Source organism: Empidonax traillii, unplaced genomic scaffold (assembly GCF_003031625.1).
Source record: "Empidonax traillii isolate 1590-97213 ecotype Southwest subspecies unplaced genomic scaffold, ASM303162v1 scaffold281:size1424471, whole genome shotgun sequence".
NCBI classification, from domain to species: domain Eukaryota; kingdom Metazoa; phylum Chordata; class Aves; order Passeriformes; family Tyrannidae; genus Empidonax; species Empidonax traillii.
Genome location: NW_020955474.1, coordinates 586,964 through 602,524, shown reverse-complemented (window position 1 = coordinate 602,524; position 15,561 = coordinate 586,964). Strand labels below are relative to the sequence as shown.

The following is a 15,561-nucleotide window of genomic DNA, read 5'->3' as shown; positions in this document are numbered from 1 at the left end:
GTATCAGCATCACTCCAGTAACTCCTGCAATGGCTGGCCTTGATTCTGTGTTTCTAAGGCAGAATTCAAGACTAATTTTATTTCCTCTTTCTAAATCCCTCTGTTTTGCACACTGTGTCTTCCATTAAAAATGTAACATTTGTCTGATTCAGGATGTTGTTTTAATAGAATGAAATAAGTGTTTTGGAAAGCAAATTATGTTGTGTAGGGCAAAATATATAGATGTATAAAGGAAGATTGTTCACTAGTGCCTTTTTTACAATTATGTAATTATTTTCTCTCTCTTTTTCTCCTTCTTTTTTCCTCCTTTTTTTCTTTACTGGCAGTGGCCCATAGGGCAGATCTCCAGCAGTTGAGCTCCTTGTGCTGCTTACAGCAACAGAAGTTTGTTACTCTGGGGCATATGTGGGCTCCATACCTTTACAGGGAGGGAGACAAGCTATAATATTCCCTGTGGATTTATCAGACATTTATAAATTGAGGCGGCATGTTGAGCCTGCAGCTCCAGGGATATACTCTTATTCTCCAGTGAATCCTAAGCTTTCTTACCTTTTTTTTTCCTGCGGTGTTTCACTCCTATGACTGCACTGTTCCAGGATGTGAAGTAGCACATATTCCAGGCCTTGGGCTGGTTGATGCTAGTTCAGCTAGCTCACTGTCATGGCGCAGTGGTCCCCAAATGATGTTACAGGGTTGAGATTTTGTCAAAGGCAGAGGTCAAGACACGTCTGAATTCATATCGTAGAGATGCAAGGCACTTTAATGACCCTGTAATAAACCATCGGATATTTAATAAACCAAACTTTGAGAGGAAATTATGCTTATGGTGTTTGTTTTTTCTCTTTTTTTACCTCTGTTACCCAAATTTTGACTCTTCTACCTCTTGCAGAGGCAGTTTCGCTATGGCTGCTGCAGGAGCAGGCATCACATCGGTATTTCATGCCCCCATTGGTGGGCTCTTGTTTGCTTGAGAAGAATGGCTTCGTTCTGGTACATAAGGATGGCCTGGCAAGGCTTATTCTGCTGCTTGATGGCCACCTTCACCACGGGTGTAATGTCCTCTTCTCTCTATGGGTTTGTTTGCAGGGGCCATTTCAGATTTTTTGAAGCAGGGAAAAGAATTCTCTTTTGGGTACATATTGTGTGGGTGTGGGAGGAAATAGATGCAGGGGTTTAGACTTGTCTTTTTCAGCATTGTTGTTTGGGGAGAAGCTGGGAAGGGAGACTGAGAAGGGGAAACGCTGGGATATGTACAGTTATCAGATCAGTGGATAGGGATGTCTTCTCTCTTTACATCTGGCAATCACTTAAATACAGCAGAGAGTTGGTTTGTTCTAAATTATAGCGAATAAGTAGACAAAGCATCTACTCTTTGCTTATTAACCAATGATTTTAGTTATTAAGATAACTTTCTGTCTTGGTGCTAGATAGAGGAGGGAATACTTTGAAGTAAAGGAAAAGGCAGAGAAGCTCCTAAACAGGCTGTCCTCTCCTGTGGCTGGCTCGAGCTCTCAGCTGATCTTGCAGACAGTGCTGTACTGTGCCTCTGTTTCTTGGTGCTTCCAGATTAAACATTTAAAAGTGTAATCAGTGTTTGTTCCTGGTTGCAAAATGGAGGTGACCTTCAGCCTCACCTACCTTTGCTTTATTCCTTCCAGCATGGCACAAGCTTATCTTTGGATTTTACCTTATGTCCACCTGAAAGTGGTTGCTTTTATTATCATGACTTTCACTCAATTTTATTGCAAGATAGCAATATTCAATAGTGATGTGCAAGTATCATGATCTTCCTTTCTTGTTGCCTAAATATCCTTCTTTGTATTTGACTTGGAGATCAATTAGAGAGCTAGAAATAAACTCTGGTATTCTGAATACTAATCCACTTTTTGCTATTATGTAGATTTTTCCTACGGTAATTCCCCTATCACTTTAATTTATCTCTGAATTTCTTGTTGCTTGTATATCTCTAGCAACACAGAAATTACAAACATTATGGCATTTTCCACTGTAGCTATAGATTGGTTGGGAAAATGGTCAACATTTTTTGTGTGCATGCTCCCTGCTATATTTGCTTTACCACCAGTTTAGCAGGGGAAAATAGAGGAAACATGGGTTTTCAGCCCAAATTGTTTTTGTGGACCAACTCATAGTGTAGCCCCCAAACAGCTGCAGTTATGCACCAAGAAAATAAAAGTTTGTGGCAGAAAGGTGAGACAACGTGGGGAGGAAAGAGGTCAGGCGTTCTAAAGCCAGATTCGTTGCTGAAGCCAAAGTGTTTTATAATTAACAGCTGCACACCCAGGGGAAAGTGGATTCACTTCAATTGCTGTTTTACAATAAACATTGCTCTTTTAACACTCAGTTCAGGATGTTTTCTGAAAAGAGCAGTGGATTCTCTCTCCTTCTTTCTTAGAGGGAAGGGTTAGCTAAAATTATTAACAACATAACTTCCGGCAGGGTTCAATAGTTTTTGGCTCTCGTTGTGGTACAGATAACCAGAAACATTTGGGCATGGAGCTCAGGGGAAATTTTGCTTCTTGTATATTTTGTGGCACTAACCAAACACAGTTTACAGTAGGTAAACTGAGTTGAAAGCTTGTGGGTTATGTTTCTCAAGAAAACTATTTGGGTTTTTTTTTAAAGTTTCATTCTGCCTAGGATAATGTTACAAGGGGAATTTATTGTACTCCAGAGCATGAGATTTTCAGGAAACTTCACTTTATTTTTACTTAGACCATTGGATTGATTCTAAAGGTGAAATTTGCTCTGTAGATACCATTTTTTTCTTGATAACTGGCCAAAGCTTCTGGTTGATATTACAACAAAAACAAACAGTATCCTGTGCCACCTTTCATTCCCAGCATGTGGAACATGCTGGCTCTCTTGACTTTACCTTTATTGCCACACACATGCAGTGAAATGTGCATATATTACCTTAAAGCAAATACCTCAGTATATCTTTTCCTTTGGAAAAATGGAGGCAGGGAATAAAAAATAATAAAATAATGTATTTTTTTATATTTTTATATACAAATATTTTTAGTTTTAGTGAAGGATTGGAATTAGGAAGAATATAATGCAAGATATTTGGATCCTGCAGTAAATAAAACAGATTTTTTTTCTACTTCAAATTAGGCTACTTCTCTCAGAATTTCAATACCTTAAACATTAGATCCCTTTAAATTCTTTGGAAAAACATCGATATTGTTACAGCTGTTGTTAAAAATAGCATTATTAATGTTTTGCTTAGTAATCAGAGTACCTGCATATATGATTGTTGTAGTCCTGTTGTGGGAGCCCCTGGTGGTCTAGGGGAAAAGACACTGCACTGTCACTGCAGAGACCCGGGTTCGATTCCCGGTCGGGGCCCCTCCCCGGGCAGATGGAGCTCGTTAGCCCTGTAAGGCAATCCATCTACGTCCTGAGGACCTCACTGCCACCATCCAAGCGTGCTTGGCCCCGGCAGATGAACCTCAGGATTAAAGGGTGGGCTCAGTTCCGCACACACTGTGTCTCACCTAAAAAATCCAGTGCGCAGGCTGGAAGGTGTAAAGACCTTCCCCGGTTCTTCGTTCGCGAAGACTGGCCATTACATTACAGTCCTGTTGTAGTCCATGCAAGTGTAGCCTGCAGGTGTCGATATCTTCTGGTGCCTAAGAATGGCTACTGGGATTCTCCCTCTTCCAGACCCATTTTCTGCAGCACCCCCTGAACCCTTTGAAGCCTGGATGGGTTTCGACCCTGGCATTTCTCAGGAAATATCACCCCTGTTTAGTACAGACACCTGGTAAATTTGTTAAGCTCTAGGCTAGCTGTAGCAAGACCAAAAATAAGACTAAGGTTCAAGAAAAAGAAAAGGAAGAAGAAAAAAGAATTTGAACAGTAAGAGGAGCTCAAGGTGAAGCAATTTAAGGCAGACTGACACCTGGCAGTTTCTCCTATCCCCTACCCCCAAGATTATGCCAGTATAGGGAATCTTTTTGCAGGCAATCTTTGACATGTGCCCATCCTACTTCTTGCCATGTAGATTTTTATGCATTTTATGATCTCTTACTTTGTCCAGATCCTAATCATAACAAAAAGTCTTGTAACCATAAGCCTGGGCTAGGGAAATAATATCCTCATAGCTGTTAATAGATTACTGCCAACCTGTTGACCCTTTTTTGTTGGCTGGAAGATAAAATTAAAACATGATACTGCCTTCATCCTTGCTGCTTGCTGAGGAGTCAAGCAGAAAATTCAATTAGTATTACAGCTGCCAGATTAAGCTGTTCTGTCCTTGTGATTTGTTGTTCTGCAAGTTGTTCTAGCTAGGCGTCAATTTCCACAGTTTTACTTAAATTTACTTATGACTTATATCTCAATGCACATGGATGCAAGTTGACACTTAATAAGTGAGCGTTCAGCAAAGCTCGAGTTCATCGAAGTCTTTTGAAGCATTCATTAAGGCCATCATGACATGTTATTTGGATGTAACTTGAAGTGCTGAGTGCTAGTGGTAAGTGAAGTACATCACAGAGGTTTCTGCTACGTGTGCCAGCACCAGTGTATACCTGCTTGCTTCTACTCCTGTGAGGTGTGCAAGAAGAGATCAGCTTCAAATAATTAGCTGAATTCCCTAAACCTCAAGGAGGGAATTTATTTCCTGTATAGAAATTGCTTTGAGGTATCAGGTTTTGTGAGAGAGGGTGCAATAGTTCGTGTTACTGGCAGGATGCTCAGGACATTTTTTCTTGTTTCTTCGACTCAGGTTAAGAACTTACTGGACATGAACATCTTGGCCTTCATTCTGACCATCTTCCTTGGTGTGTTTGGAGGTCTTGTAGGAGCTTTCTTTATTTCCCTAAATATAAAGGTTAATAAATTACGTATGCAGTTCTTTAATTCAATTCCAAAATTATCCCCTGGAAAAACAAGCAAGCTGTTGGAGACTGTGCTTATCCTGGTAAGTAAATAATATAGTTGTCTTGATTCTACAATATTTACAGTGGCTCATGAAGGTAGGTCATAAATTGCTGGATGGAAAAGTGAATCTCACCTGCTGGTACTTGATAATGTGCAACAAAGTACAGCAAACATATAGATTTCCAAAATACATATATGTATTTTAATGTTGGTAGTTATATGAGAACGGAGAAGGTACTTTTTGTTTGTTTTAGTTTGGTTTTCATGCTTGAATTATTTTATCTGTAGATTTGCTCTCCCGCTGCTGTTTCACTCTGATGATATTACGTTAGCTTAGTGATATGTAGCAGTTATGCTAGTGTGCTTTTCCATTTATTTGCAATCTATGGAAGGCTCAAATGTCCTGATAAGACATGATGGGGCCACTTTACACCTAAGCTTTGGAGTTTCCATTTAGTGTTGTATGGCTTTGGGGAGGGTCATGCCATTGGAAGAAAAAGGGCATAGACAAAATATAGGGATAGGCACAATTCAGGAAGAATTTTTAACGCAAACCTAGAACTGGTTTCACTTAGGAAGACTGCAAAATGCATTCTCAAATGAGTTGGAATTTTTTTATTTTTCTTCCTTCTGCATTTCAGAGAAGGTCACAGGAGAAGCCGTGAGCAAGCTCTCTCCCCCAGGTATCACAGAAATAACGTTTGCAGACATGTACAAGGCCTGCTTGGGCCAGAGAGGGTGGCGGAGGAGACAGAGAGGATACAAAAAGCCTTGGAGGAGGCAGGGCATTGCCTTTTTCCCCTGGGAGCCAGTTGCATAGCATTGTTAAGAAATGGTCCTTGCATCTGAAATAAACCTTTTTTTAAATCGTTCCACTGCCTTGGCATTCTTGGGAAGAATACCTGTGTATGTTTGGCCTTACACAGAAAGTTTCTATATTTTGATAATTTTCATACTTTTCAGTTTTACACTTTTTTGTTATGAAGAACGTTATGAACTTAATAGTCCTATAAAGACAGGCTGAGAGTGTTGGGATTGTTCAGCCTGGAGAAGGGAAGGCTCTGAGGAGAATTTGTAGCTTACTGGTACCTAAAGAGGACCTGCAGGAAGCCTGGAGAGGGACATTTACAAGAGGATGTAGTAACAGGACCAGTGGGAGTGGCTTCAAACTGAAACAGAGTAGGTTTAGATTAGACATTAAGAAGAAATTCTTTACTGTGAAGGTGGTAGGGCACTGGGCCAGGTTGCCCAGAGAATATGTGGACTCCCCATCCCTGGAAGTGTTCAAGGCCAAGCTGGATGGGGCTTTGAGCAACCTTGTTTTGTGGAAGGTGTCCCTGCCCATGGGAGGGGTATTGGAATTAGATGATCTTGAAGGTCCCTTTCAATGCAAACCATCCTAGGGTCAAATTTGAAGGAAGGAAACATTCAGAACTTTTCTACTGCATTTCTAGTGAACTGTGCAACTTTGAGCTTCTCTACAAGTTTTTCCAGTGAATACCTAGTTGTTGTAAGTTTCCTTTATTTCCAGTATTTCTGATGAACTGCTTCTGAGGAGTTTTCTAATCCTTTGAAATCTTGAGATGACCTACCTTTAGGGAAATTGGTGCACACTGAATCCCCTTTCTTCTGCCCCCTTTAAGGCAGACTTGCCAGTGTGCATTATGTATGCACATATGTTTTCTATAAATACTGTTGTATACTTTCTTTTCCCTCCCTCCTGGAGAGCAGGCTGCTCGATTGTAAACCCATGAGTTGGCCATGTAGATGCTCTCCTCCCGTCAGCCCAGGCGTGCCTTCAGCAGCTTCTTCTCTGAGCCAGCAAAAAGATGTAAGTTTCAGGGAAAGGCAACCATCTTGACTTGCATCAACAGCATGGATTATACTGGTAAGAAAACAATTAGTATATTAAATATGAGAGGGGAAACTTGGAGCGAAAGGTGTGAATAACCATAGGTCGAGGCACGTGACCAAGTCTCTGCAAACTCTCCACAGTCTGTTTCCATTGGTTTGCCTCTCCATACATAGAGTCAGGAAGAGTTCTATGTGTGCTCTGGCAGTCTACCTGCTCCTCTGCCTAGTCCTGGCTCCTTGCTCAGAGTAACAACCTGCTTGTTGGATGAGCCTCTGCTGGCTCATCAGAGGTGAAATCTGACCTCGGGTAGGAAGAAAAGAAGGAGGAGAGATCCTGGCAAAAGAACTGTGCTGGAGCATGCCTGTGCTGTCGATGACAGCTGAATTTCAGCTCCTCTTAGTGGCAGGATGCTGGCAGCCGTGTTGGCTCAGCGTCTGCTGAGGCAAGACACCCCGAGAAAGCTAACTTCAAGCTTTTTGTTTCCATGTTTGAAGGAGCGAGTAAGGCCTCTAGGAAAAATGGGATTTCTCAGCTCCAGGGTGAGCCTTTCCCCTGACCAGCCTTCTCACATTGTGCTATAGCTTTAATCCCAGGTCTTGCGATGAGTTCGTGGCTTTGTGCTGTTGAACACTGCAAAGAGACATCCTAACCCAAATCCAGTTTTCAAACCAGCAGAACGAGGAGCAGAGTCCCGTATGTGACTCCCATTAGTCCTGTGGAAAAGCCATGGTTTCCAAAGACCTCTATTTGCACGAGGTTGGGTTTGTAACAATTTTTATTTTAACAATTTGGAGCCGGAGTGCTGTGTTTGACAGCCGTTTCCCCCGGTATTGGGAAAGCTTTGGCTTTCTCATGGTACATTACAAAGACGTTGCATAAACTGCTTAAGCATGTAAAAACCACTCATTACTCTTTGGAATGAAAACCAAAACATGCATCAACAGAAGCTAGTAAGAACCAGTATGCTAGAAGACACTATAGGATGAAATGTAAGATCAGCTAGCAAAGATTTAGTGTCAGACATAAAGAGAGCAGGTCCTCTAAAAGTTCATGGAGCCGTTAGCACCTTGCCAGATCATACCTGAAACTGGGACAACAGCATGTGTTTTGTAGGGTTGTAGTGCTTACAAGAGCCCTTCTGTTTATATATTTTTTTCTTAATCCTGTATTTTTTTTAATACTGCCTTTTTACCTTAACTTTGTATCATGAACTCTTATTCAGACTGTTTTTCCTTTTTTCTTCGCTCTAGAAGATCCTGCTCAGGTCACAGTCCTTATTTTATTATAACTTGGCAGAAAAAGGCAGGAAAGGAACTGTTTGATCTGAGAGAGAACCATACTTTTTTTTTTTTTTAATAAACTCACATAATCAGGCAACTGAAAGAAACTATGTCACAGTGACTTTAACCAAAAATAATCTTGTATAAACCAGTTTGCATTTAAACTTGGAAAGAACCCATCATGGTATCTTCCACACCCACAACATAACCCGGAGTACCATTCCTTTGACTGGAATTGAATATCTAATCTTCAGCCCATAGATTAGACAAAGCTGTCTTCCTAAGTGCCCTTCTGCCCCTTGGCCTGTATTTGCTTCTCCTCAGTTCATCACCTTTCTCTCTGTGAGGAAATCACGATGTAGATAATGTTTTGCCAAGAATCTGGCAGAGCTATCTTTCTTCTCTGTTTTTTTTAATCGCACTGACTAATGCTTCTGTTCCAAAAGCTCAGTGTTTCCATGGGCAGGGGGGACAATTTAAGAATATATGCATATATACTTAATATATAAGCTGTCAAAACTTTAAAAGGATACTTGAGAGGATTATTTTCTTTCTTACCTAGCTCTGAAGATAGGCTACTGCTTTGAATATCTAGCCACTGACTCCAGGCTAGCTGTCCTTCTAGCTCCCTTTGGACTTCGAAGCTTTGGCAAAAAATTGCCCTGGGTTTGAACTGTCCCAGAGTCAAGTTTTCAGAAATAAAACCTGACCTGAGCTTTGTGAAGGCTGAACTTCTCCCAGTTTCATCTATCTGATGTAGGTGTGTTCTGCCCATAAGCTTATAATCTTTGAGATACAGGGAAACAAAGGCTTGAGATATGGTTGTCTGACAATTCATCACAACTGCACAGAGGTGAATCTCAGCTTAAAGGTTTCTACAAATGTGCTATCTGAGCTGTTTTACAGTGATCCACAGAGTGCATGAAACTTGGTGCTTGGAAAATATATTACTACTATGGTTGTGTGTTCCAGTAATTTTTCTCCAGATGTCTTCTGAAATCTTTTCTAAATATATATATATTTTTTTTAACTTTTGGCATATCTTCATTTATACAGAAATGTACATTAATCTCAATTAAGATAAACGAACAATAGTTTTTAACGAAATATAACTATGTTATATTGAACTATGTTACACTGAAAAATAAGCATCACTGAAATGCAGTCATCTTGTGAAAAAATTCCCTTTGCTTTTGGTGGATGCAAAACGGCCATTGAAAACACCTTCTGCATGCTCTATTTAAAATGTTTTTGGTTTCATTCATGCTTCCTTCAAAATGGGTATGTGGAAAACTAGAAGGACCTGATAAAGTACCTTCATCCATTTGGATTGCAATGTCTGTGTCTCTACTGTGTAGCATCTAATCAGGTTTAGACTTTATAGCTGTCTAGCATTGCTAGGATGTCTAGGAACTTCTTTCTGTTGATTAATTAAATATTAGTCCTTTCATAACATCTTCCTTCTGAGAGAAGGGAAGTAATAAGTTTGCAAGTTATAAACAAGTGTTTAGCTGTTCATGCTGACCAGGGACTTCAAATCTGCACAAGTAAGGAGGAATTTAAATTGAAACACTGGACTGTTTCTGACACACAGCATAATTTTAAGTACCAACCAGAAAAACAGGTCCTTAATGAAAGACACACAGACCTTGAGCCCTTGCTGTGCTCAAGTTGCAGTCGGGGGCCAGCAGCCTGCAAGGAGCTCTGTCTGGCTGTGTCTCCACCGCCTGCTGTGGTGCACGGTGGGGAGTCTGGCCATTTGTAGAGGATTCCACATGCTGCAAGTCCTTCTGGAGGTAGCGGTGGTCTCTGATGGCCACATAGTCGGAGACCAATTATCCGGTTGTGACAGCTGAGTCCCTGAAGTTAGGCTGAATGAATCTAGGCTTACTCACTGCTTATGAGCAAATGCTGATCTTTTTGGATACATGGGCAAGACAAAAGGACAGATTCCTTGTGGTAACTGCTGGCATTGGTGGGTTTAGATGCTTTACGTTTTCTTTTCCTTTGGTCTGTTTTTACATCTCACAATAGTTTGTTTGCTTATTTTAATGCCTGCAGGTATGTATGGCAATTGCTACAGTGTATTTACCATACTTCTTTTCTTGCAATCCTGTTATGAATGTGGGACGTTATCAGATGAGAAACAACTCAGAAATGTAAGTGGAGAGGATCACTATGAGCATATCTATGTGAATACAGATATTAATTGTTTCTTCCAGTTAGCTGTTACAAGGATTTGGGATGGGAAATATCCAAAGGTGCGTCAGAGCTGAGTATTTAAAATGAATTCACGTAGAGACGAAAGTCACACTTAATCTTTTAACTGTTGAAATGTATTCACACTTAAACTTTTCCAGTGAGAGGCATTTGCTATCATGTCAAATTAAAGGAAAAAAAAAGAGAAAGAAAGAAACAAAAGGGAACTAAAACATGAAAAGAGCCTGAAACATGACTGCGTGTATCACACAAGCACTTTTTCAATTTAGAATCCTGTTTTTGCTTTTAAAGGTGTATAGGCCTTTTAGATAGGTATATTAGCCTATAGGAGACAGGCTGTGCTTGAACTGGAAATCTGGAAGTGGAAGCTGGTGAAAAACCTTTGTTATTCTCAGCTCCTGTTGGCTGCTATTGGCTGGGGGACATGATTGATCAGTCCTCTCTATAGGAACATGAATAGGCAACCCATTGGGGGCTGCAGCGGAAACTGTAATCTGGGGACTTAAAATGGCAAATATTGTGTTAATAAACATGTAGGGAATACGTGACTGAACAGCTAAGGATTTTGTGGGTTATATGGTTGAAGAGATCCTTGAATCTGATACAGGTTTTGCAGTACAAGTATCTTTCTTGAAAAATGTGTATGAGGAATTCAGAGGAAGTAGAAAAAGAATTGCTCAGATTGAGGTTAAATGACAGCTTGATTTCACAGTTGTCACTACCAACTTGTAGTTTTACAAATTCATAAGTTTGGAAAATTTATGAACTCTGCCTTCCAAGGGGATAAAACAAACTGTAAATACTGAATAACTTGCCATTGGTGACTGGACTCTGAACAGCTTATTTAGGTATACAGAAAGCAGACTTGCTTTCCCATGCTTGCCACCAATTCTAGCCTGTTGACTTGCAGTACCTGATTTAGTATCGTTTGCTAGATTATGTATTTACACATTCTTTATAAAAGCAAACTTTGTCACTTGTTACCAGGACTTCGTGTCTATGCCTGTTTGGATTGTTGTTAGAAGAGTCTTTTTCCTCACCCTGACATCCTTTTTTATTTTAAGGACTAAATGCTTGCAAAATGTTATTTTTCAAAACAAAACTATTTTTGCAGTGAAGGAAAAACATCTGAAACCACGATAATTTCATGGCTTTTTTTGTCTGTTTCTGAATCAAAAATAGTCATGCTGATGCAGCCTAGAGGCTGAATGGTCTCAGTGCCAATTTATTATTTGGTGGAGCTACAAGTTATAAAGAGTATATCCTGTTGAAAATGGATAGATCTGAAAAGGTATTCAACACCAGATTGTTCCGGATTTTGTAAGGCAATGCACATACTGAAAGTAGTGATGATATTTCTAACAAGTTTGTAGTAAGACTAAATGTGGAAAAGAAGCTTATTCACTATTCTCCTGTTCTTAGGAGTTGAAAAAGGGAATTATGATTGCAGTTGTAAGACTTTGGTTAGGATCACTTAGATTTGGCTCATCTCAGCATAATGTGAGATAGTCACTGCTCCAGAAGCAGATAAATATCATTATCCTCTTGAAATCAAACATGTGAGTAATAAGCACCCTTGCTACTTTAAGAGATCCAGTAAGAATTGTATAATAAAAAAAAAAAAATGGTAAGATACTGAATTTTGTCTTTTGTACTGATTCAACTCAGTCAAGTGTATGGTTTTGCTTTTAAACTGCAGTTTGATAGTAAAAGATCTGCAGCTCCAGGTGGGTCTGTATGTGGCTATGCCAGTGTGGCAGCACTTCCTTATAGCTTATCCTCATACATTTATACTGAACAGTGCTTTCAATAGTTTTTTTGTAGCACTAGGACAAGCGCTTGGAGAGGGAGGACTAGGAGGTCATGGGAAGGCAAGAGAAGGAGGTAAAGAAGCAGCAGGCTTCAGCAAGTCTCAGTACTGCACATGTATTCCTGCAGTCCTCCTGTTGTTGCTGGGGAGAAATCTGTCTCTACTAAATATATTGATTTCAAACTGAAAGAGTTAGTTGTACAAAACCCTGTGTGTAACCAAGTCCTACATCTCCATTCTCTGTGCTTTGTTCTTCTTGCTCAACCATTTGTACTTTAATTGTAAAACAACCTTTCTTCTGTTGTTTCTCTCTCTGTTATTTTGGCATTGCTGCAAGCTTCAAATTGCTTCTCAGTTGTGCTGTTTTTTTGTGTGTGCAGTCCTTTACTGGTAGCACAGACATATGTATAGAACTTGAGTCTTTGATATAAGTGAGTTACACAGTCGTATGACTTCTAAAGCAGGACAGAGTAATCAGGTTTTTTATTTTTTTACTATTATGAATTTGGAATATATTCTTGTTTGAGTGGTTGGAATAATGTAAAAAGCTAATACAAAATTGGGAAGTATCTCGTGTCCCTCTTGTTGCCAATCTGGGGTCTGGAAGAAATTTTCTAGCACTAGATGTTGGCTGCATTTAAAGTTTTCCTTGTAGTTCTGAGTGGGGATCAGGTGGGTCAAATACCACAGATCTCCTGCTCTTTGTTCCAGGAACAGAATTTATATTGTTACTGTTTAGGTTGTGATGATGTCCGAAACATGCTGGAGGCTTTCCAAACTGGAAGAAGGAAGCCATACCTGCTTGGAGAGTTCAATTGTTCCAGATAGCAGAGATTGAGAAAGCGTCCAGGAATAGTAGTGCTGTACAGAAAGGCTGGTTGTGGTCAGCATGATAATCAGCGGTCTATGTTGCAAAATGTTGAAATAACCAGTGCCAGTATTTACCAAAGGAGAGCTTTAAGAGCATGTTGCACAAACATCTTTTAGGTGTGGTTTGAGTATAGCCTGTTCTTCTGTGAAAGAGGAGACCTCTAAGTCCTTCCAGCTCTCTCTCCATGGCGCTCTCCACTGCAAAGCTTTCTAACTGCAAACACATCTGTCAGCTCGGAACGCTGTGCTTACCCACCAAAGTGTTTGCTGTTGGGAATGCTTCATTTTTGGTCAGATAATCCTGTTTTATAGAGTTACAATGTTGTGTGGACAAAGAGATCAAGGTTAGGTTGTGCATTTTAATAATTTTTGTACCCTATTTTCTGGGTTTAGGCAGCGTAAAGTCATTCCTTGTTTGGGGAATTTTGGGTTTTGGCACGAGGAAGTTTATGTAGAGAATATAAGCATTAATAAACCAGATAGATTAGTAGAATAATTAATAAGCTGATCTAGTAAACTAGATTTATTAGTTAACAAAACAGCTTAATTGGGAAATATAAGGGAAAGCTGGCTTCTTGAGTAAAATGTATTTCTAGTAGACACATTCTGGACAGGCAGTAAGGTAAGTTATATTCATCCATTTAATAATTCTTTTGTTTGTTTTTAATATTTAAGCATAAATCAGCTCAAGAGGGAAATTTCAGAATATAGCTGTTCATCAAACACATGGATTGGTCCAGATGAAGTCAGATATTCTAAACAAACCTTCAGTCAAGGTAAGGGGAGCTAAGTGATTGATACCTGGGAAGAAAGTGAAATAACTTGAGGTAATATCAAGGTATATTTGCTCATAACACAGGTTTTCTTTGAAGTAATGTAGTGCTCCCTTCTGACATATCAGAACTAAGTTCCATATTTCAGCCAAATATGCTGGGAAGATCCTGAGTTACTGCCTGTGAAAGGAATGGGGAAAGAGCCCTGCTGAAGTAGTACTGTTGCTGTTCTTTGGCTTAAATGGCTGTAGTTTCTCTTTATTTAGGTCAGGATTAACATCACACAGAAGCAGACTGGAGAGAACATATATACCTTGTTTTCTTGGAAGTGCCCCAGATGCTGAAGCTGTCATGCAAACTCTGCTTTTTTAATAAAGTTTAGGCAAATGAGAACTACTACAAACTGCGTTTTTGTAAAGGAACCTTTTAATGTTTTCTATCTCTGCACATGTCTTCGTCTGTTTTGCAGCTGCTGCACTTCCAGTTGAAAATGGGAAGTAAGGGATCACATATCTTTTTGAACATGGGACTCATGAACAATTTGGAAACATATCCCTGTGCACCACTTTGACATTTTATTTCATCCTTAGCTGTTGAATGGCAGGTTCTGCAGTTGCCAGTGGCCTGATTATTCCTATGCTGTAAGCTCGACCTATCCTGGTTTGCACTTCCTCTACAAAAGGCCTGTGTTGAGTAGCAACAGTCTGAATTGTAAGTTGAAAGCTTGGCAATAGCAAAGTTATGAGTGCTTGGAGGAGACTGTATAGGTAGAGCAGGATGGTTTGCTTGGAAAGAGATGCTAAAATTGTGGAAAAGAATGAAGAAATATAATCTGAGAATAGCTGTGCAAGGACTATAGCCAGAACTGTGGACTTTCCAAGTATAGATCATTTGAATCCTTTGGGGACTCAGAAGGAGCCTCGGCTTCTGGCTCCACCTCTGTAACTGTAGAAATACGGGTTCAGATCCAGACTCTTCATCTGTTTCTTATGCACGTAATAGCCTGAACCTTAATCTTGAAAATCAACACCCTAGACTTCGGAGAAAACTAGAGTTGGGTCTTTTGTTGTAGCTTTTAGAAAGCTGTTGTAGACTAGAGCAAGGTTCTTACAGTAATGCTGAGAGGCTTAATGTTCAGCAAGCAAAGAGTCATGGCTAAGAGTTCATAATGCAATTCAAACACTGAAAAAAAGTCTAAAAAGAATTAGTTGTGTGCACAGTTTTCTGCCTTTGCCCTATTCCTGTGTATTCACCTCCTGCCCTCCCCAAAATGTTGTTTGAGTCCATTTTTAATATGTAGTGTTTGTTGAAACATGGGATTCTTGGCTGAATAGATAGTCAAGTCTATCAGCCAGCACCCATGTTTCTTAACTGATAATCTAATATTTATAACCATTGTAGAACTATATATAGTTTTAAAAACAATTCCAGAACAGCATCCATCAATCAAAAAGATCCATTGTATGAATAAATGGGAAAAAGTTGTGTAATGGTGCAAGAGGATACTCCTCAAATCATAGAGTCATAGAATATCCTGAATTGGAAGGGACCCACTAAGATCATCAAAGTCCACCTCCTGGCCCCACATAGGACAGCCCTGAGAATTCACACCATGTGCCTGAGAGCATTGTCCAAATGCTTCTTGAACTCTGACAGGTTTGGTGCCATGACCACTTCCCTAGTGAGCCTGTTCCAGGGTCCAACCACCTGCTGGCTGAAAAACCCTTTTCGACTATCCAACCTAAAACTCCCGTTCCCTGAGGTCCTGTCACTGATCACCACAGAGAAGAGATCAGTGCCTGCCCCTCCTCTTCCCCACATTAGGAAGTTGTAGACTGCAATGAGGTC

General features: G+C 40.0%; 1 pseudogene; it reads left to right on the top strand.

Annotated features, from left to right (window-relative positions):
* LOC114060610 overlaps positions 1 to 15,561 on the top strand; it is an 81,664-nt pseudogene that overhangs the window by 11,297 nt on the left and 54,806 nt on the right.